Below are 24,754 nucleotides of genomic sequence, written 5' to 3' on the forward strand. Positions count from 1 at the left end.
GCCCTCTTTTGGTGTAGGAGAGTCAGCCTTACAGATTTGTACCTTCTGGTACCATCACCATTTCAGGCAGACCATTCCCCCTCACACAATCCTCAAAGAAGAAGGGTTCTCTTTGTTTATGCTTGTTAGTATCTAAGTGTAGCAGTCTAAATCCCAAACTATACTAAAATGCAAATCAGTGTGCAACAAAGGACATAAAACAAATCTGTGCCACAAACCACAAAGCAATTGTGCAACATAAAATTATGGGGAAACTTTAAACATAAAAAAATCTGACATTTCACAGAATTGTAAACATTGCTCTTTGCACGCTAAAAATTGGGTCAAAACAATTCTGGATTGTTTCAACTTAACAGGGTTGGGTTTTGGTTTGACTCAGCACACTGGGTTAGGATAACTATCCAAAAATTGGGTTAAACTGACCAATGTTCAAAGTTGAAGTCACCAAAAATTGGGTTGAAACTGTTGTTATTACAGTATCATCTCCAGGCATGTGAGAAAGGCGTTAATGCTTAACAGGAAACCATTGATATCATTATGTTTTTGCATTAATTTGCAAAGTTCTCCGATGGGATCAGTTTTCTGCTGTTCATTTCTGCCAGTGTAATCAGTTTTCTGCTTCATTTCCATGTAATAGAATAGAATAGATAGAATAGAACAGAATAGAATAATCCTTTAATTGTCCCACAAGGGGAAATTTGGTTGTAACAGCAGCCAAAAAGACTGCCTGACTTGTGTAAAAAAAAACATGAGTTCTCCAGCAGTTTCATTCCTTTCATTTCTAGATATTTTTTCTAAAGATTTTGTGATGTAATTTGGTTTTTACATGAGATGCAAAGTTCTCCCATGTTATCAGTTTTAGCTGCTCATTTTCTACATGGCGCCTGACCTGCTTTATCATTTTATCAGTTTTCGTTTTTCTCTCATTTTGACTTTTTCTTCGGTGCCAATTCAGTTAAGTTTAAGTTGGTTTCTAGTGTGGGTGTGCTTGTTTCAGTTTAGATTTTTACTGTTTACTTCACATTACTAAAACTCTTAACTTTAATTTAGTTTACTTAATTTTGCTTTTTACTATTATTGTAAGACAAATTGTATCAGAGCAAGGCTGAAGAACACCAGGGGTTAAAATAAAAACACAAAATTATAAAAAAAAAAAAAAAAGTTTCTTGTATAGGAAATAAGAAGAAATAAGAAAAAGAAATATTAAAAGTAAATATATATATATTTAGAGTTAATTTCTTATTCTAGTGAACTAACTGATGAACACGTTTTTTTTTAAAGAATAATAAAAAAATTCTTTAAAAAGCATCCACTAATGCTGGTCAATTTGTAGTGGATACTGTGCAGCTGTATGATATTATATCTTTACTAGGTACACTTTGGTTCAAATTTTTGGTTTTACTTTCACGGCTCAACCACCATTAGCTGTGGAAATAAAGTCCACATTTGGCAGTTTTCACAGTTGAACCATGATAATGATGTAATGATGTTATTTGCATTACTTTGCAATGTTCTCTGTGTTATTAATCTACTTCTGCTCATTTCTGATGATGTTACCAATTTTCTCCTTCTTCTTTCCAATAATGGTATAAATTTTCTACTGCTGATTTACATGAGTGACATACTGAGTCACAAAGAGGAGGGGTTGGTTCTTGTTATAAGGCGCTGTTTGAAAGACCAAAGCATGTCATCTGCACTACTTTGGAGGTAAGAAGTCTGTCTTCAAATTCTTCATTTATTTGTTATTCAGCACTTTTCAGATGAAGTTATTGTAGTTAAAGTGCTTACCTTTTCTTGGCTCTTTTAGATGAGCTGAGTTGGCAGTTGAAGCAGAAATGGGATATGAGCTGCTCTTTACTTATTTTAATTTTTTCCCCTTAAAGCTAAAATAATTTCAATGATAGCAATTTAGCCTACTTTATTACTTTATTTCTGTGCAGTTAAGGTTATATGTTTAGTTTCCTTTTTCTGGTTAGGCCTAAATTGTTATAAATGTATCTGTTGACACAGATTTTCCTGTTCTGAAACTTTTTTTGTGTTTTTTTTTTTTTTTTTAATCAAAGATTTACAAACTGCTCAAGCGACTCTTGAAAGACTGGTAAGTGCATTTACTCAACTGTTACAACCATGTTCCTAGAGATTGCTGGACAGAGCTTTTTTTCAGATTTTTTTTTAACATAAGTTCATTTTCACAAGTATTTCAATCTCTTAAAGCAAATAGAGCTGCACAACATGACATCAAGTAAATAAATGTCTGAACAAAGAGGAAGCGATTGTGTAATGTGTATACTGTAATGTGTATGTAATATGCACTACAGCATCATGGACTGTGGGTCTTAACTTGTGATTTGTGCAGTGAATAACAGTGAGGTTATGACTGACCTGTTGGCTTCTCCTGTGTATTTGCTGATCAGCCGATCAGAAACTGTACCATCAGCTGCATAGCCAACAACCGTAGCTGGAAATTTCACACAGTCATATAGATGCAGGGTGGAGCACAGGATCTAACAATGTACATGCAGTGTCTGACTTGGCTTCCGAACATAGGCTGTATTAAATGAGGCTGAAAAAAACGAACTAGTCACTTTGTTTCTGTTTCAACATTAGTCCCCTAGAGGACAGTCTTGTCTGGCAGCTTTTACAATCAGAGTCATGATCTGAATGCACTGTTGTGCCAAACACATATGCTTTTCTTAGAAGAGCTCTATAAATTTAATATAGGCTCTTGTCGGTGTTCCTTTCTTCTCTTATGTATTTATTTCATTCATTTCCATTATTATTCACACGAGTACATGTGTAATATTATCTGTCTATCTAACTATGAAAATATTCCAACAAATTATGAAATGAAGAACTGAAAAACACTTGAAACATATTTACAAGAATGACTTGATACAATCTTTGGTTCATATGGTACTATGTCATGTCATATTTACTCTCACATCGTGAGGCACTCTGTGTGAAACTTCAGAAAACTGTTCTTCTGTGCTGTGAAACAGAGGTGCACATTATTCAACAACTTTTGTGATCCTGCATCTTCCCTTTTTTTGTTCAGTTCATTTCAGTTATATTTATTTAACTCCAAGTCACAACTATAGTCACCTAAAGGTGCTTTATATTGAAAAGTAAAGATTCTACAATAATACAGAGAAAACCCAAGCAATCAGATAATCCTCTATGTGCGAGCACTGGCAACAGCGGCAAGGAAAAGCAGGAATAAATCCCTTGCCTAACCCAACTCATGCAGGGGAGACATCTGCCCCAACTGGTTGGGGATGAGGGTTTGTCATATATTGTTTACTTGTATTGTCTAACCGGAGATCCTGATTTGGAATGGGAGCTGTGGGTCTCTTTTGAGATATCCAAATGTTGGGCTGCCATCAAGAAGAACCCCTTATTCCACAATGTTGCCCTGAGGAAAAGAAAACTGAAATTTTTTAACATGCAAAATAAAAGACTCTTTCTAAAACCTGAAAAACTGCTTTCTACAGCTTCACACACAAGTAATTTTTATTTAAACATTGATGCCATTTTAAATATGATTAGTAGGACAAATATTTTTACCTTCTTCTCACACCTTGTGGTCTTTTAACCAAGCTTGATAGTGACTTTAAAATCTTAATTAACTGAAATTTGATATTTTTTAAAACACTGATTGGTTGGCACCATTTAAGTTGCACTTCTTCTATTTGCTGGTGGTACCTGCTGTCCAGTGGTCTGCCCTTCCACGATGCTGTCTCTTCTTCCAGAAATGAATTTAAAGTGCTTCTCATCACATGCAAGATCTTGAACAATCAGGCTCAGTCTTATCTTAAAGACCTCACAGTACCGTATTACCCTAATTGAGCACTTTGCTCTCAGACTGATATACGTGTGGTTCTTAAGATATTTAAATGTAGAATGGGAAGCAGAGCCTTCAGCTTGCAGGCCTCTCTTCTGTGGAACCAGTTTCCAGTTTTGATTCAGACACCTTCTCTACTTTCATGATTAGGTTTAAAACTTTCCTCTATGACAAAGCAGATAGTTAGGCCTGGATCGAGTAACCCTGAATCTTCCCTTAGTCACACTGCAATAAGCCTCGGCTTTTGAGGGCTTCCCATGATGCACTGCATATTTCTTCTTCACTCACCTTTCACTCACTGTGAGACTGTGTTTACAGACCACTTTGCATTTAATCCTTTGTTATTATTAATGTTGCATTCTCTTCCACAGCGCGTCTTTTGTCTTGTCTTCCTCCTATTACTCCCAACTACTCACGACAGATGGCTGTCCCTCCCTGAGCCTGGTTCTGCTGGAGGGTTCTTCCTGTTAAAAGGAAGTTTTTTCTTCCCATGGTTCCCAAGTGCTTGCTCATTTGTAGTGGATACTGTGTAGCTGTATGATATTATATCTTTACCAGGTACACTTTGGTTCAAATTTTTGGTTTTACTTTCACGGCTCAACCACCATTGGCTGTGGAAATAAAGTCCACATTTGGCTGACTATGGTGCAGTTTTCACAGTTAACACATATTCTGTTGTTTTAAATTTGCCTAAATGTTGTGCATTCAAAATGCAAGATGGACCCAGTTTTACCAGCTGCAAGATTTATGTGAGCTAGGGTCACATCAGTAAAACTAATTTATTATTGTAAATAAATACTGTTCAAAAATCTTGAATCCAACTCTCTTTCTTTATATTTCGCTTCAAATGTTCTTGTAAGTTCTTAAATGGGCCTTGAACAATAGTTCTCCAGGCTTTCCCAAGGTCTTTTTAAGTTTTTGTTTTGACACCGGCTTCTTTTTCCACTCTTTTTCATTCTAATACTTGTACCTGTGCATACCTACCACTTGCATCAAAATAAAAACTTTGTACCTCAATAATGACTTGTGAAGTCATTTAAGAATGTATTTTTTAATTCTGTTATTTATTTAAACATTACTAAATTAATGTATTGTATAGTAACTTTATTTAAACTAGAAACAGAAAAAAATTTATATTTCGAAATGAAATATCCATACTTAATAATTACAAAATAGTAAATTAAATACCCTGAATAAAAACCTCATTTCAAATAACATTTTCAAATTAACTAACAGATTTTCAAAATCTTTTTTTTAATACAATTAAACACAGACCTTCACAGGCAATTAACTTGTTTGCTAAAATGTGTCTGTAGATGGTTCTGATGAATATAGCTTTTTACAGGTAGCTGCTTTGTAGTTCAACAAGTGTTTCAAAGCACCTGACACTTTCTGTTTCAGTTCTAATCACTGTCTGTCATACGATGTCCTGCACCACTTACTTCCCTGGAGTGGAGATCCCAAAGTTTCCAACAGTCAAAGTGAATTTAAAGGCAGAAAATCATACTACAAGTATAGAAAACAGAGTCTGGTCTCCACACTGAATGATTGCCTGAACACACATAAGCAGGTTTTATCTTTGATCTAAAACAACTCTGAAACTCCTGAACAGCTTTAACTCGACATGTTTTAAACACAGAGTATCATTTAGTTTTTTGGCTGTTTTCACAATTACTCTTCTAGTTCACAGAGCTTCACTGAAAGCTGCAAGCTGTTATATAGAATACATGAACGTACATGATCATTTCACACAGTGGGTACATACTATATTTTAGGCTGATGCTAACATCCAGCTCTACTTGAGTCGTTTAAAAACTGCATGACATGACAGAATAGAATTTGGTTTAGTTGATTGCTCATTCAGTCGAGGTGTGTCTGCCTCTTTTGCAGCGTCCCCTCAGACTACGCCCTGTCACAGTGTGAAAGGAAGAAAAACGTACTTCCTTATACCTAACATTCAAATCATACCTGACAATGAACAGAGTTATGTTATGGGTTTAAAGTTTGTTTCACCTCTCAACACACTTTCTAAACTTGTACATTTCCATCTCATCTTTGATTACCCTGAGCTACTTGTCTACTTGTTCAAGAATATTTATTCTATAGCAGTTTAATATATAGGAGTTCTGACTTTGAGGCTTTCCTTTGACTTCGCCATCTCTCTCTTTGCTTTTTCCGTTTCGATTTGAATAATTATATGGCCTGAAAGTAGCATTAACCCTTTACAGCCGATCGGAGCGGGCACGCTCTGTTTTGCGTAACTATTTTTAAATCCCGGTAGCTCTGCAACCAAGTAAGCTAGCGCAATAATTTTTTTTGCATATGAAACTGGAGGAGTTGTACTTACATCTTATGCCATCAGCTTGTCCTCAGTCACAGTTTCCTTCCACATATAGCTTTGCAAAAACTGCATAAAAATCACTTGCAGCAACAAAAACATGATATTCCAGAAACACGCTTCGCCGATCCATCAGCTGTTTGTAACACTTCCTACGTCCATCAGCGCGAACTATCACATGACCGCATGACCTGCCCGAAACCGGAAGTGACGTCATTTTGCGGAAATGTAGTTTTTTACGATCGGGGCCTTATGAGCTTGTGTTTTACTTGTTATGTGTTTTAAAAAGTTATGTTTGACTTTATGACTTTCTGTGTCGTTTCTGGGATGCTTAAGACTCATATTGCACTGCTGGAAATAGTTTATTTTGATGCATATGCTGTTATTTTGCAAATTTGCACTATAATATTTATTTTCGTTTTTCCTGCAGTATATAAAAATTGGTGTATTTCAAAAATAAAACTATGAAGACACTCAAAATAAATTTCCTGTGGTGGGAAACTAGTTTGTGTAACTTTTTTGTATTTACAGTTTTGAGGGATAAGCCTCTTAAATTTCTCTAACTAGAAATAAAAAAACAAAAACGATTTTCAATTTTTTTGTAGTTTATTGCACTTTTTTGCAATTTATGTAATTACTATGCACCTAATGCAGACATATTATTAAAGTTTGGCCTATAATGGTTGTATTGATGTATAGCAACTTGAAATGCTCCCAAAAATGGCTCCACAGCATGTAAAAATATAATATAAGCTCTGGCGAACTTGGTTCTATGGTAGGTCTTAAAGGGTTAAAGTAGATTTTAATAATAATTCTCACTGATGGTGGATTCTGCTCTGTACAACTCAGGGCCCTGGTACACAGGGCTTCCTCATCTGAATCACAGTCTGAAGACAATGAAGAAAGGAGAAGGCTCTTTGTCTTTGCTGTTCCTGAAGCAGGGCCTTTAAGGCTGGTCCAAACCTCTTCTTGCTCTCCCTTTGCAAGACACTTTAAATCCTTAAAGCGTGGGTCAAGGACAGTAGCTATCCGGAGCCATGGCTGAGTGTAACTACAGGTTGGGATAGGTCCCTTGTGAAGGCAGTCTTAAATTTCACCCTGTAGTTCGAGTCATCATCGAAGACCTCCATGGTGTGATGCAGGTGGTAGAAAGCAGGTAAAACTGCTGAACATGAGACATATGTCTCACCTCCAAGAAGCTCAGTCACAAAGCTGTAGACAGTTCAAGAAAGTAATTATTAATCTACACAATAACTGTTAGCTATACAGCTTTTTGACAAAACAGTAACAATAAGTTAAAAAATAGTTTTATTTACCTGCCTGGCTCAAGGACAGTCACCAGCTTTTTGAGTTTTATCAGCTCTGATGGAGTAACAATGACTAGCTTGTGCTTTTGTTTGTCTAAAGCAGCAAAAACAGCCTCTTGATTCTTTAGTAGATGAGAAACCGTTTTCAGTGTTGAATTCCACTGTGTGGAAACATCCTGTGTGAGTGGCTCTTTCTTGTATGTTGTCTGCGCTAAATCTCCATCAAACATTCCAGGTTCACTTTCTTCACCGTCAGAGTCACTTTCCGTGCCGTGCGGCTCCTCGGAAATGATGCCGGCTTTTGCGAAAGCTCGAACAACAGTGCCAGCAGACATATTAGCCCAAGCATCTACAATCCATTCGCAAATTGTGGCGTACCGGTAACTCGCCCGGCGCTGCCTTCCACTCTTAGTGAAACTGTGGTCTCCATCGGTCATCCATTGCTCCCACGCCGCTCGCAGCCTTACTTTGAAAGGCCGGTTCACACCGATGTCCAGCGGTTGGAGTTCCTTTGTCAGGCCTCCCGGAATGACAGCAAGCTCACAGTTCATTCGTTTCACTTGTTTTTTTACATCGGCTGTGAGATGGGCACGCATAGAGTCACAGATCAACAGCGATGGTGATGCGTGGAAAAAACCACCTGGTCTCCTTACATACACCTCCCTCAGCCAATCTTTCATCATTTCCTCATCCATCCAGCCCTTTTCATTTGCCTTAATGATGATTCCTGCTGGAAACTTCTCTTTAGGCAAAGTCTTTCTCTTAAAAATCACCATAGGCGGCAGTTTCTGTCCATTAGCATGGCAGCCAAGCACAACAGTAAAAGAAGACTTTTCGTGCCCCGTTGTGCGTATCACTACCGTGCTGGTCCCCTTCTTCTCCACAGTGTGACTCACCGGGATGTCAAAAGTGAGCGGCACCTCGTCCATGTTAGTGATGTGTTTGCTGCAGTAGGAGCGGAAGATGGCCAGCTTTTCATTATAATCCGCTGGAAGTTGCTGCGCTACCGTAGTCCTGGTCCGGATGGAAAAATGGCACCGTTTCATGAAACGAAAGCACCAAGACGGACCTCCTCGGAAATGTTCAATTTTCATTTCTTCTGCAAGCGAAACTGCTTTTAGCCGAATGGTGACCGTCGAAACGCTTCTCCCACTCGTTCTTTGCTCGATGATCCACTGCTCGAGTCTTTCCTCCAACTTGGGCCACCTCGCCTTATGTCCGCGGAAACTCAGCTGCGTCTTCTTGACCTGTCGGAGCTTGTTTTCCAGCTTCCTCCACTTGCGAACCATCGATTCATTAATCTTAAATTCTCTCGCGGCTGCTTGATTTCCATGTTCCTCCGCGTAGCTGATGGCCTTCAGTTTAACCTGTGCTTCATAAGCGTGTCTCTTTGCCATTTTCAGGGTTGTTAAAACAACGATGTTCCGCATAATGCACATACCTGTCCTTTTATACAGGTATGTGCGATTGTCCCGGTATATACGATCAACGCCCACACTTCACCCTTTAGCGTTCTCATGGTGTTCTCTACTACGTCCTCCTTACAACACACAGGGTGCACTGCACTATAGGGCGCGCTGCACTTTTTAAAGAAAATCTAAGGCTTTTATGTGCGCCTTATAGTTGCGAAAATACGGTAATTGCAAACAAGTGCAATAAACTACAAAAAAATTGAAAATCGTTTTTGTTTTGTTCTTTTAACATATATTTCTACTTGGAGAAATTTAAGAGGTTTATCCCTCAAAACTTTAAATACAAAAAAGTTGCAAAAAATAGTTTACAACAACAGGAAATTTATTTTGAGTGTCTTCATAGTTTTGTTTTGGAGATACAGCAATTTTTATATACTGCAGGAAAAACAAAAAAACAATCCTATGATGCAAATTTGCAAAGAAAACAGCACGTGCATCAAAATAAACTACGTCCAGCAGTGCAATTCGAGTTCTAAGCATCCCAGCAACTATTCAGAAAAGTCAAACATGACTTATAAAAACACTAGTATAGGCTTTTAAGGCCTACAAGTAAAAAAACTAAATTTTCCACGAAAATGACGTCACTTCCAGTTTCGGGCAGGAAATGCGATAGTTCGAGTTGACGTCTTTTTCAATGTAGGAAGTGTTAAGAACAGCTGATGGATCGGCAAAGCGTGTTTCTGGAATATTATGTTTTTGTTCCTGCAAGCGCTTTTTATGCAATTTTTGCAAAGCTTTATGTGGAAGGAAACCGTGACCGAGGACAAGCTGATGGCATAAGATGTAAGTACAACTCCTCCAGTTTCATATGCAAAACAAATTATTGCGCTAGCTTATGCGGTTCAGGTTCTACAGGGATTTAAAACTAGTTACACAAAACAGAGTGTGCTGCTCTGACCGGCTTTAAAGGGTTAACAATAACAATGTATTGAATAATGACTTTAAAAAATAATATAAAATAGTGTGCAAATACTGATAACAGTGCAAATGTTTGAAATATAAGAAATAAATGAAAAATGTAAACATCTATGTTTAGTGAACTTTGCAGTGTTGCTCTGTGGTGCAGCTACTACATCGTAGCAAAGTTTACACACTGTCTACTTGATCCACGTCTGACTCCGCGAACCCATAATGTTTCCACACCACTGAAGTTTTTTTTTACCTCTCTTTTCAACCAAAGGCAGTCACTCTCCTCTCCAAATAACTTCTGCTTAGCTTTCTGAGCTTCCCTTGGGTCCTCTTAATTGTTGTGACGCGCGTTCGAAATGGAGAGCGGTGCGCTTGATTTACCACACGGAGCAGCGTGAGAGTAAAGCATGAGGGAGGGGCTAATAATCGGCTCAGTCATTTTCAGTGTTGGGACTAACGCGTTATTAAGTAACGCGTTACAGTAACTACGTTATTATTGTGGTAACGAGCACGGTAACTAGTTATTATGCCAAAATCAGGAACGCGTTAGTCATTACTGGGATTTAGATAGGGTCGTTACTCGTTACTTCATGTGGTGGCTGTCGCGGAGCTTCCACAGATTCAGTAACATTAGCAAGTGGTGGAGGCCAGCAGGTGGATGAAGGAAAAGGGACGCAGAAGGAAAAGAGACCCGAGGCGGCCGCCGGTCCAAGTGTGAACTGAACTTCAGGTAAGAAGTTATGACCTGCAGTCTCTCTGGGTCAGATATAAACCAAGTTTAGGTGGAGTTTATTTTCGCTATTCTGACTTTTTCCGTACTGCGTGCTAGCTAGCATGACGGAGTTTCTATACAGCTGGGTGGGTGCTATGAAGTTAATGATGTTGAACTTCATTTTGTTCATAAGTTATTAGAGTTGCCAACCGTCCCGTCTGGTATTCAGAGAAAATATTACGCGTTTCGTATTGAGGTGAAAAGGAACAGATTTTGTCCCGTAATTCAGCTACAATGAAAAAGACACAAAGCTGGAGTTATTCTGTGTCTTTACGCTGCACAGCTGCCTCTTCTTCTTTCATTCTCCCCCCTCCCTCTCCCGTTTCTACTTCAATCATGAAAACTGATCAATGATCAGCTGATCGTCTTTTCTCTCTTGTTTGTTTATCGCCCACTTTGCGCCGAAAGAGGAAAGCAGCGGATGTCGCGCTAAACAACAGCAGCACGTTTAAGCTTGATCAGCTATTGTTAGAATTTATTTAATATTAATTTCTAGTATCAGCTGATGTTTGCTGGAGCCACAGCTGCAAAAAAGCTGCTGGTCATGATATGGTTTGGTTATCTGGTGAGAGGGAAACATGAAGATGAAACCAGGAGATGTTCTTACTTGATCATCAGAGCTGAACAGGTGATGGAGAAACAGGTTTACCTTTTAGGTGACATGAATGAGTTGAAGGGAAGTTATGAACTGTTTCTGAGAGACAAATAACACCAGGATCCTTTTTAGGTAGCTGACAGCTGGTAACTGTGCAGGTGCGGATCTAGCAAAGTGTTGCCAGGGGGGCATGTAGGGCATTAAAAGGGAAAGGGGGGCACAAAGAAATACTTTTCTTTCTTATTCTCATTTAAAATGTCTCGCTTTTAAAAAATAATTATCTGAATCTTACAACAAACGATTGATAGATTGATGCATATATACCATCAAAACAGTGTACATCACTGTCACAACTGTTTATTTTCATTCAAAGGCTTTATGATTTTTCCTATAATGGTGGGCCAGTCTCTAGTCAAAATGCCCGGGCCAATTTTCTGTCCCAGTCCAGCCTTGTATGCAGCTCATCTGCAGTCTGGTGTTGCCTACATCTTCCTATTCAGAAGGCAGAATTTCCGAGTTCTGAGTACAATCGAAAGCACCACGACTGCAGTTTTTGTGTTGGATGTAAAAGGCGCACATGACGCTGTGACGTAGGCTAGAATCATGGCAGCAGTCAATGACGGTCCAGGCGTGGGATTTCTCTCGTGGAAATATGTACATTATCTTTTCCTTTCTATTGGTAGGTGGCACAGTGCACTTGTGGCAAGTAAGCAAGCTAGAAGACTGGCAAAGTTATGGAAGAAACACATTAACAAGAGAATTCTGAGTAAAACCAAAGTTACTTTCCCTAGTAACTAGTTACTTTGAAAGTAACGAGTAACTTGAAGTAACTGAGTTACTTTTGAGAGAAGTAACTAGTAATGTAACTAAGTTACTATTTTAAAGTAACTTACCCAACACTGGTCATTTTTAATGATCGTTGAAAGCCCAGATCGTAATCGTGATTAAAATTCGATTAATTGAGCAGCTCTAGTTTATACTATCAGTGTGACAGCGCCGTGCCGCCTTTGCAGGGAAACGAGTCCGCCAGCGCTCCGTAGTGGCCGCAACCACTGGCGATAAGGAAAGGCTACTCTTTAAAGAGGACTCATGCTCTGGGACATGTTTTCTGGTTGACTCCAGCTCCCAGAAGAGCCTCAGGAACTCTCTTGTTGTCTTTGCATACCTCCATTTTACTTGAAATAGTCGGGAGTTGGAAAGTTGGATCACCTGATGCTAACTGTAGCACATTTTCTAACCCCCTATCTTCTACCATTGATAGTGGTCTACAGTCCAGAGCAATCCATTTTGCGAGAGAATTTGTTTGTCCGATGTTGACTTTCCAATTTTGGTCCTGAAGCCAATCATTTCATCAAGTTTAGGCTGTCGACACCTTTTGTTGGTACTTGAACTAGGGCTAACAGCTTCCACAGTTTCTGTGCTTGCTGCAACATTTAGATCAGGGGTCACTAACAGGCGGACCGGGGTCCGAGTTCGGACCCAGACGCCATCCTATATGGACCCGGACCTATCCGGTCGTTAAGTGATGACGTGACGAATCCTACTTCCGGGCCTAAAGTAGTCTGCGTTTAATGGCCAGGTAAATATCCTCTCCTCCTGTAGTGCTCTGAAGGGAAGTTACACCTAGCAGGTCTTCACAGAACTCTTTCTTATCGTTGTTGAAGAACCTTACATAAACTAACAGCTGAGCATTGTCAGACACATCAGTGGACTCATCTACAGCCAAGCCTACACATGGTGTCTTATGAATAGCTTCTTCCAGCTGGGACAGCACATCCTGAGCTAATATTTCACTTCTCTTTGTGGCTGTTGATGCTGGCATGGGTATTTGCTTTATTTTGTCACAAAGCTCTTCTTTTTGTTTACCCTCAAGTAATGTTTCTGCTACTGCACTCATGCACTCTTTGACAACACCTGCATCTCTAAAGGGCTTTTTGTGTTGACCTAAAATCCAAGCAACTTTGAGGGAACATTCATGAGCACGTTGTTGGGCGGTGAAAGAACTGGTTAAGATCCTTGTGGATTGATCATATTGGGCTCTGAGACTGCTAATTTTCTGGGACCTGAGTTCAGACTTGGGTGGGTATGATTGTTCAAAGGCTTTGTGCTTTGCCTCATAGTGGCGTTTGACATTGCCACTTTTAATCAGTGCCAGGGTTTCTGAACATATGAGACACACTGGTTTGCTGCTTGCGGCCGGAAGAATGAACATATATGCGGTCCATTCAGTCTTGAAAGTTCTATTTTTGGTGTCTACTTTTCTCTTTTTTGAAAGCGCCATAGTTGTTTTACCTCTTGTGACTCCCACTCACGTTTTGTCTCCCTGTATCGTTAATCGTCTCACTTGTCATTCGCCTCTCACCGTCTCTTTCCTCTGTCTGTCTGTGTCTGCATTCAGAGTTGCGATCGGCTTGAACGCACAGATTTGATTGGCTAAGTAATGTCACGTGGGTGGCTTAACGCGCACACAATTGGTTTGTATGTTCCCTGGTCTAATACAATGTAACGTTACCGCTTAAAATTGAATCGCCCCGTCAAAATTAAATATAATTTAATATTTTGTTAACTATCCGGTCGTTCAGTCTGACGTCCCTAGCCGTGTCTGGGCCTAAACTCCGCTGCAGGTCCATATATCAAACGATCACTATGGCATTACTGAGAGTTGAAAAACTGTCTAAAGTCTTTTATCTTTAATAAAATGATCAGCGTTCTGCTCTACCAGGTGTAACAATTGAGTTTAACATCCAGGCATCCATGAAAACGAAATTTATGACATTTAACGGAGTTAGAAGTTAGCAGGAAGTTAGCTCGCTAGCTTCTGTCTAAAAACAATATAGCATGTCCTGACTGAGGGGTTTTGGAAACAAATTCAAACGTACAGCTCTGTTATCACTTCCAACGTAAATGAAGACAGAAAACTAAACAGCAGTGACGTTTGTAGGGTTACTGAAGTTTGGCTAGCTGGTATATATTGATGTGCTATGTGACCCCTAGCGACACAGCTATGTTAGCATAATATAAACAAGCTAACTTTTTTTCCACTCGATAAAAGTTAACGTGAGTGTTCTCGGTGGTCAGGAACAAATGTAATTGCATGGCAGGATGCTGTAAAACGACCAAACTTCAGCCAGGAGAACAACTGAGGTAATCCATCCTAGGGCTGCTCAATTAATCGAATTTTAATCACGATTACGATCTGGAATTTCAACGATCATTAAAAATGACTGAGCCGATTATTAGCCCCTCCCTCATTTATCCGCGACACCTTAAAGGCCGGTCCGTGAAAATATTGTCGGGCATAAACCGTCCGTGGCGCAAAAAAGGTTGGAGACCGCTGATTAAGAGGACCCGAGGGAAGCTCGGAAAGCTAAGCAGAAGTTATTTGGAGAGGAGAGTGACTGCTGTTGGTTGAAAAGAGGTAAAAAAAAACAACTTCAGTGGTGTTGCACACTATTTTATATTATTTTTTAAAGTCATTGTTAACCCTTTAAAGCCGGTCAGAGCAGCACGCTTCGTGTTGTGTAACTATTTTTAAATCCCTGTAGAACCTGAACCGTGTAAGCTAGCGCAATAATTTGTTTTGCATATGAAACTGGAGGAGTTGTACTTACATCTGATGCCATCAGCTTGTCCTCGGTCACGGTTTCCTTCCACATATAGCTTTGCAAAAATTGCATAAAAAGCGCTTGCAGGAACAAAAACATAATATTCCAGAAACAGGCTTTGCCGATCCATCAGCTGTTCGTAACACTTCCCACAGTGAAATGATGCACATGCTGTTTTCTTTGCAAATTTGCATCATAGGATTGTTTTTTGTTTTTCCTGCAGTATATAAAAACTGTATCTCCAAAATAAAACTATGAAGACACTCAAAATAAATTTCCTGTTGCTGTAAACAATTTTTTGCAACTTTATTGTATTTAAAGTTTTGAGGGATAAACCTCTTAAATTTCTCCAAGTAGAAATATATGTAAACAAAACAAAAGCGATTTTCAATATTTTTTGTAGTTTATTGCACTTTTTTGCAATTTATGTAATTACTATGGACTTAATGCATACATATTATTAAAATATGGGCTATAACAGTTGTATTGATGTATAGCAACTTGAAATGCTCCCACAAATGGCACTACAGCATGTAAAAAAAATAATATAAGCTCTGGTGGACTTGGTTCTATAGTACCCGTTGCCTACTGGTGGTGGTCAGAGGGCCCGGTGGCGCCAGTGTCAGGCAGCCTCGCCTCTGTCAGTGAGCCCCAGGGTGGCTGTGGCTACAATGTAGCTTGCCATCACCAGTGTGTGAATGTGTGTGTGAATGGGTGGATGACTGGATATGTAAAGCGCTTTGGGGTCCTTAGGGACTAGTAAAGCGCTATATAAATACAGGCCATTTACCATTTACCATTTAGTTCTTAAAGGGTTAAATAAATATCGTCAAATAATCGTGATCTCAATTTCAGTGAAAATAATCGTGATTATCATTTTTGCCATAATCGAGCAGCCCTAATCCATCCACAATACGAGGTTAGTCATTCATATACTGCTGCATGGGCTGGGCTGTAGTTACATCCTAAGGTTTTAAAAACTGAGCTTAAATAAATGATTAGCGGTAATAAAAGCCGAGGGAGGTCAACAGTGATCACTGACTGTTTTAGGAGCTTTTTGAGATTAAATAGAAGAAAATACAAAACATTAAACATGTTAACAACACAAAAGCCATATTAAGGAAATGTTAACAAAGCGAGGAATAGAGCCAAACCAAGTGGTTTCAATAACCAAAGATGGAGCCCCTGCTATGATGGGGAGAGAGAAAGGAGCTGTAGCAAGAATGAAACAGGACAATCCTGAGCTAATCTCTTATGAATTATTCATCAGTCTGTCTTATGCTCCACCCTGTCAGATGAGTATGCTGAGGTGATGAAAACAATGATGAAAATAATTAATTTTTTCAGGGCATCTTCTTCTTGTCAGCATCGCATGCTCAGGGAATTTCTCAGAGAAGTTGATGCACACGCTGATGATCTTCTGCTTCACAACAATGTGAGATGGCTCAGCAAAGGTAGGGCATTGGAGCGATTTTGGTCCATCAGAAGTGAAGTAGCAGCTTTCTTGGAAGAGCTTTAAAGTCAGAAAGCAACAAACTTTTCTCTCTTTTTAAATGATGGGAAAAACATGGATATTGTGGCCTTTTTGGTTGATATCACTTCACACCTGAATGAACTGAATTTGAAGCTGCAGGGCAAGGACAATTCAATTTGTGAACTGATGACAGCTGTCTGCTCCTTTCAGAGGAAACTTGAAGTGTTCAAAAAAGACCTGCAAGGAGACTATGCACACTTCCCAACAGTAAAGGAACAGGTTCAGGGACAGCGAGATGTGTCCTCTTTTGTTGACTTTGTTGATAAGCTGATTGAAAACTTCAGCAAACGTTTTGATAGCTTCAGCTTTGGACAGCAGCTCACCATGTTCATAAAGAACCCATTTCTCATCACAGATGTCAGAGGGTTCTCAAAGGAAGTTACACAGCACTTCAAGTGGGCAAATGCTGGGCCTCTTCAAATGCAACTAGTTCATCTCCAAACAGATGTGGCCCTGAAAGAGCAGTTTGGAAGAACTGAACCTGCCACTTTCTGGTTCCAAATGGTCTCTGAGACAGCGTTCCCAAATCTGAGGAAAGTTGCCTTGTACAACTTTTTTTTTTTTTTTTTTTGTGTCCCGTTTGGATCTTTAGCCATCAGAATTGTTGTCTTAAGGCCAAGAAAGATGCCAAGCGGATTTATTTTACCAAGTGGATCATCATGGCCTTGCCATATTGGTCCATTTGATTGACCTTTATTATGATTATGAATTTATTTTATTTTCAGTTGCTACAAACGGGACAGACATGACTGGGGGATAGGACAGGGAGAAAGAATGAAAGAAAGAGAGGGAGAGAAAGAAAACCAAAGGGGAGAAGAGACGGTGAGAAGGGGGAGAAGAAAGAAAGAAAACAAACAAACAAACAAACAAACAAAAACAAACACCTGGGTCACCTGTATGGAGAAAAAAAAACACAAGAGAAAGCAAACAACAAAGAGCAACATAATAAAAAAAAAAAGCACCATCACAATAAACTAGCTAGCAGTAGATATCAGTAGATACTAAATAATAAACGATATTGTGCAGCACGCAAGATAGACAGCGCACAATGTGCTTTGAGGCAGCAGCCAAGAAAGCTGTAGTCCGCGTCTGTGAATACCCGTGTGTACACCTGTGTGCATACCTGTGTGGATCAGCGCGCTTGCATTCCAAAGGTTTCTCCATGTAACGATCTGCTAGGGAGTGTGGGGAGCCACAGCCCCGTCCTCCAGGGTATGAAGCAGGTATGGAGGAGATCAAAACTCCAGACATCCAGAGGCCCCCAGAACACAAGAGACCAAGGAAGACCAACAGAGGGGCAGCCGCGCCACTGTCCCAGTAAGAGCTGAGGAGAGTCCCAGATGAGGGCTCACTCAGCAGCCGCGGAGCAGAAGCCAGGGGGAGTTGCAGTGACTGAAGTAAAATAACAAACTGAATGATATATGAAGGAAAGTATATGCATATGCGATTTAAAATTCATATGTAATGGAATTCATGATAAACTATGTTAAAGTAGCACTGAGAAAAGCAGAAAATGTAATGAAGAGATTTGAAAATGTACAATTAAAAAAATCGTAAATGTGAAAAGTTAGAGAGAGAGGATGATAAGATGTGGCTGCTCATCCGATAATTGTATGTCAACAACAGTAATTGTTGAGAGGAGCAGAGAGAGGTGGATGCAAATGAGCCAATGAGAATTAAGGCGGGCACCTAGGAACATTTGGGGTTGTTTTTTCCTCTAGTTCTTGAGATGAGCAAAATGCATCTATCTGAAGATCCAGCCCTGGAGGTCCATAGTTAGAAATTACCAGAGAAACAGCCTCTGCCTAAACACTGTGAAGCCACAAATTGGGTTAAAATTTTTTGACTTTTTCTTTGCTCATTTTATGCTACTGTTACAGTATAAATTCAGGAGGATTTGGATTTTCATTCTTTCCTACTGGACTTGGCTTCTCTCCTGTTGGGTTGTACCTACATGGATAAGATAGGGTCATCGGTGCCCATTGTCCTCTCAATCTTTCTCTTCTTAAAGATCAGAACAAAACCAGCAGTAGGTTAATTAGATAAATATAATTAAAGTGATTTGTTTCTTGTGGGATTATTATGGTTACCGGTATTTGTTCGGCTCTTGCTTTGCTCCTGCTAAACTGCTTTAATAAATATCCTACAAAAAGTCAAAATTGTGGACATTCCCTTTAACCTTAAAAGTAGTAATACGATGGCACTAGTCCAATATGGCGGCCAACCAAACCGGTTTGACAACCTGTTTGACGGTTTCGTGCGTGTGCGCATGCGCGTTCAGGTGTGCTACCGGTTATGCTTGTTCATGTGTGGAAACACCACAGGGCATCATAGGGGTTATATGAGTTTATAGGTTTATCTGAGTTCATGTGTTTTTAACTGGGTTTTAATTTAATCAAACCGTAGGGTTTTTTAATTAAACTATTTTTATCACTTAGGTGTATCGCAACATTCAGTTATGCAGACATATGTGTTCTTAAAAGCAATTCTTTGTTTCTTGTTTCATTCTTGGCGGAGTGGAAGCTGTTTTGGTTCACAGTGCGCCTTAACACACTAATTTTCTAAATCTGACAATGTCTCAGCTTGCAGTGATGCAAGCATTTTATTTTATAAATGTCAGAAATGGGAATTTCTTCTGAATGGGTGATGTCAGCATGTTCACAAGCGTTTCATTTAATCAAACCCCTAGTTTTAATTTAACTAGTTTTTACACATCTACTGGGGTTTCTTTCCAGGGTTGATGCGATCATTTTATTTAAAAATCGGGATTTCGGAATGTTGAACTAAGAGTGAGACAAAGCCAGCCAGCTAGTTTTTAACACAGTAAATGTCACAAATAGCATTCAGTCCTTTAGAAAATAAATGCTATAAGCAGCCAGTATCGCTCTTTTCAAACTAATCGTCTTTTAAATACACTCATTTTGTGATTCTGGTGTCACACCTTGCAGCGATGCAAGCATTTTATTTATTTAAAAACGGATCAAACGGGCATTTCTTCTGTAAGGGGTTTCATGGTTTCAGAGTAGTTTTTAACACAACAGATGGTCGCAAATAACATTCAGCCCTTTAGAAAATAAACGCTACAGTGATACTTCTAAAACCAGTCGCCCAGACCCGCTCCGACTTTTCAACAGCTGGCTAATTGTTTGAATTTGTTCAGGATTGCAAAAGCCCACCGCGGGTATCACTTAGTTGTTGAGAGGACCATGCGAACAAGGGCCCAACCTATTGTTTAAAGTGGCCGGTATCGGCTCTTTTTGTAATTCCTCGACAAGGTAAAAGCCCCGCAGATGTACCAGTCGAGCCAGGTCTCGCCTATTTTCTGAAGTAGCCAGCAACAGCGGTCCCTTAGGCCTCTCTTGGCCAGTTACACCGGATCTCAGCAACTGCATGCCCCACCCTCATTGTTTTAAACTTGCACAGCAAGGTGATGCCCTGCAGGTGTATCGCCCCCCCCCCCCCCCCCCCCCCAGACTTATAGGCACCCCAACTATTGTTTTTGGAAGCACCCGGTCCTTTATGAAGCGTTCCCGAGAGCGTGAGACCCTCACCATTTCGCGTCAGGACCAGCGCCGGTGCAGACCATTTTCTACCCACACAGAGCGTTTATGACCAACCGGTGTTGCTTATGCATAAGAGAAAAGCGACAATTCAACGCGGTTTTCTGCTCCAAGACATCCGCAGTCCTTTCACACGGTAAGCGTGTTATAGCCAGCGCTTCATAAATGTCTGTCTGGCAGCGCAGATTATTCAAACTGTTTTTAAAACGTGCCTCATTTGTTGTCCAAAAAACATTTCATTTGCTAAGTTGCTGATTTAAAAATATATATTTTTTGAATTTTTTGCTGGATGTCAAACATATGATAGACTCTTCAGTATATTTATATAGCAAAATTCACAGTGGTATTGTAACCAATACGTCTACTCACCAAAGAATGAGTGAAGCAATATGGATAACAGCAGAGGACAATTTATTTAGGGTCTGATGGCAATTTACCATCGGTGTCCAGCACTTTAAAGGATTGATGGACTGGAGCACATCTGTCCTTAACATACCCTCTTAAACATCAGCTTGACACTGATATATCAAAGGAAACTTAACCGACTTTAAGTGCAAATGCGTTCAAGCCGATCGCAACTCTGAATGCAGACACAGACAGACAGAGGAAAGAGACCGTGAGAGGCGAATGACAAGTGAGACGATTAACGATACAGGGAGACAAAACGTGAGTGGGAGTCACAAGAGGTAAAACAACTATGGCGCTTTCAAAAAAGAGAAAAGTAGACACCAAAAATAGAACTTTCAAGACTGAATGGACCGCATATATGTTCATTCTTCCGGCCGCAAGCAGCAAACCAGTGTGTCTCATATGTTCAGAAACCCTGGCACTGATTAAAAGTGGCAATGTCAAACGCGACTATGAGGCAAAGCACAAAGCCTTTGAACAATCATACCCACCCAAGTCTGAACTCAGGTCCCAGAAAATTAGCAGTCTCAGAGCCCAATATGATCAATCCACAAGGATCTTAACCAGTTCTTTCACCGCCCAACAACGTGCTCATGAATGTTCCCTCAAAGTTGCTTGGATTTTAGGTCAACACAAAAAGCCCTTTAGAGATGCAGGTGTTGTCAAAGAGTGCATGAGTGCAGTAGCAGAAACATTACTTGAGGGTAAACAAAAAGAAGAGCTTTGTGACAAAATAAAGCAAATACCCATGCCAGCATCAACAGCCACAAAGAGAAGTGAAATATTAGCTCAGGATGTGCTGTCCCAGCTGGAAGAAGCTATTCATAAGACACCATGTGTAGGCTTGGCTGTAGATGAGTCCACTGATGTGTCTGACAATGCTCAGCTGTTAGTTTATGTAAGGTTCTTCAACAACGATAAGAAAGAGTTCTGTGAAGACCTGCTAGGTGTAACTTCCCTTCAGAGCACTACAGGAGGAGAGGATATTTACCTGGCCATTAAGGAAATGTTAACAAAGCGAGGAATAGAGCCAAACCAAGTGGTTTCAATAACCAAAGATGGAGCCCCTGCTATGATGGGGAGAGAGAAAGGAGCTGTAGCAAGAATGAAACAGGACAATCCTGAGCTAATCTCTTATGAATTATTCATCAGTCTGTCTTATGCTCCACCCTGTCAGATGAGTATGCTGAGGTGATGAAAACAATGATGAAAATGATTAATTTTTTCAGGGCATCTTCTTCTTGTCAGCATCGCATGCTCAGGGAATTTCTCAGAGAAGTTGATGCACACGCTGATGATCTTCTGCTTCACAACAATGTGAGATGGCTCAGCAAAGGTAGGGCATTGGAGCGATTTTGGTCCATCAGAAGTGAAGTAGCAGCTTTCTTGGAAGAGCTTTAAAGTCAGAAAGCAACAAACTTTTCTCTCTTTTTAAATGATGGGAAAAACATGGATATTGTGGCCTTTTTGGTTGATATCACTTCACACCTGAATGAACTGAATTTGAAGCTGCAGGGCAAGGACAATTCAATTTGTGAACTGATGACAGCTGTCTGCTCCTTTCAGAGGAAACTTGAAGTGTTCAAAAAAGACCTGCAAGGAGACTATGCACACTTCCCAACAGTAAAGGAACAGGTTCAGGGACAGCGAGATGTGTCCTCTTTTGTTGACTTTGTTGATAAGCTGATTGAAAACTTCAGCAAACGTTTTGATAGCTTCAGCTTTGGACAGCAGCTCACCATGTTCATAAAGAACCCATTTCTCATCACAGATGTCAGAGGGTTCTCAAAGGAAGTTACACAGCACTTCAAGTGGGCAAATGCTGGGCCTCTTCAAATGCAACTAGTTCATCTCCAAACAGATGTGGCCCTGAAAGAGCAGTTTGGAAGAACTGAACCTGCCACTTTCTGGTTCCAAATGGTCTCTGAGACAGCGTTCCCAAATCTGAGGAAAGTTGCCTTGTACAACTTTTTTTTTTTTTTTTTTTGTGTCCCGTTTGGATCTTTAGCCATCAGAATTGTTGTCTTAAGGCCAAGAAAGATGCCAAGCGGATTTATTTTACCAAGTGGATCATCATGGCCTTGCCATATTGGTCCATTTGATTGACCTTTATTATGATTATGAATTTATTTTATTTTCAGTTGCTACAAACGGGACAGACATGACTGGGGGATAGGACAGGGAGAAAGAATGAAAGAAAGAGAGGGAGAGAAAGAAAACCAAAGGGGAGAAGAGACGGTGAGAAGGGGGAGAAGAAAGAAAGAAAACAAACAAACAAACAAACAAACAAAAACAAACACCTGGGTCACCTGTATGGAGAAAAAAAAACACAAGAGAAAGCAAACAACAAAGAGCAACATAATAAAAAAAAAAAGCACCATCACAATAAACTAGCTAGCAGTAGATATCAGTAGATACTAAATAATAAACGATATTGTGCAGCACGCAAGATAGACAGCGCACAATGTGCTTTGAGGCAGCAGCCAAGAAAGCTGTAGTCCGCGTCTGTGAATACCCGTGTGTACACCTGTGTGCATACCTGTGTGGATCAGCGCGCTTGCATTCCAAAGGTTTCTCCATGTAACGATCTGCTAGGGAGTGTGGGGAGCCACAGCCCCGTCCTCCAGGGTATGAAGCAGGTATGGAGGAGATCAAAACTCCAGACATCCAGAGGCCCCCAGAACACAAGAGACCAAGGAAGACCAACAGAGGGGCAGCCGCGCCACTGTCCCAGTAAGAGCTGAGGAGAGTCCCAGATGAGGGCTCACTCAGCAGCCGCGGAGCAGAAGCCAGGGGGAGTTGCAGTGACGCGCCCGTGAGCTCCGCCAGCAGCCAGCTGTGCCTGAGTGACCGAGCCCCAGGCCGAGAGGCAGGGGGAACCCCACCTCCGAAGTGGCCCGAGCGAGCCCCAGGCCCCAGGCCCTGATAAGCGGCCGCCAAGGAGTGAGCCGGTGTTTACCCGGACGCCCACCCCCAGACACAAAGAACCACCAACGCACCGACACCTGAGGGAGTCCGCCACTGGCAGGGGAAGTGGTGGTGGGTGGAGATAGGCCTCCAAACCTTGGAGGGCCTGAGATGTCCCCAGAGAGGTGGCGTCTGATACCCAACCTGACATATAGACACAGACATACAGGCACACACAGACACAAACATCCATTCCCACCCTCATGCTCTCATATGCACTTACTCCACACTCAACCAACGTGGAGACAGACATAAAGAGACGCTGTACACACGATCACACTCCCCAAGCGTACTCTACGAACCGGGTCTAGGTACCCTTGCCCCTGGAGGGGGGAACTGCACCCAGACCCAGGTGGTGTTACCCTTTTCCCTGCGGTGGGGAGAGGCAGACCGCCCCGACCCCGCAGCAGCAGGGAGGCCCCACACTCCAGACCGCAGTCGGACGGCCAACTCCTCCTAGCCCCCCCGCTCCAGTAGGCTGCAGAGAATGGGGGTGAGAGAAGACTCCAAACCTCCCTCCACCCGCTCATTGTAGTGTTGATGCATGTGTGTTCTAAAGTGCAATTAAAACCCAGGAGGGCATGGAGCTACCTGCCAGAGAGCAGCAGGTAAGCGCATAGTCCCTCCTGCTAGCCCTCAATGTCTACGTGTATTTAAAATTGAGAGGTGGGCAACGACGCCAGGGGTGAGGTGTACACCCTGATGGTAATTTGGACTCCGTGTATCGTGCCCACCCCCAAGATCCTATATGTATGTGTAATGAGAGTGTGAGTAATGTGAATGTCTAAGTTGTGGGATAAAATTGAGGCAGATGCAGCCAGAAGGGGACAGAGGGGGGGGGTAGCCTCCTCTGCACCCTGGTGACATACCCCTACTCCAAGGCCCTGCATGTGTGGGTGGTTGTGGTGGAGCGGGAAGAGGGAGGCAGCTGGAGATGGGGAGGGAAGGAAGGGAGGGGCAGGTGACCCCTCCCTGGGGCCAGCTCCCCCGCTGACCCCAGTAGGCACTCCCATACTCCGCGACCCGCCAGGGAAAGGGGGCCCAGGCCCATCCAGACCGGGGCCCAGCGCAGCAGCGCCCCCCGGCCCCACAGAGCCCGGGACAGTCCACCCAACCCCACCACAGAGAAAACTGCACCCACCCCACCATCCACTCATCTTCCAGACTACATGAGACAATAGACGCCCAGGCTGAGATCTTCCTCCACCTCTCCTGTATCTCCCCCTCCTGCAGAGAGTTCCTGCCTTGTACAACTTGACCATGTTTGGTTCCACATACAGCTGTGAGGCAGCTTTCTCCACAATGAACATAATAAAAACTAAGTATCGTTCCAGGCTCACCAATGAGCATCTACACATGTGTATGAGAATGGCCCTGACACCATTCCAGCCCAGATTTAAAATCTTAGTAGAGCAAACTAAAGCTCAATTCATTTTAAACAGCAGC

Source organism: Rhamphochromis longiceps, linkage group LG18 (genome assembly GCF_057381845.1).
Source record: "Rhamphochromis longiceps isolate RC_006_pf linkage group LG18, R_longiceps_female_GT1.1, whole genome shotgun sequence".
Taxonomy (NCBI): Eukaryota; Metazoa; Chordata; class Actinopteri; order Cichliformes; family Cichlidae; genus Rhamphochromis; species Rhamphochromis longiceps.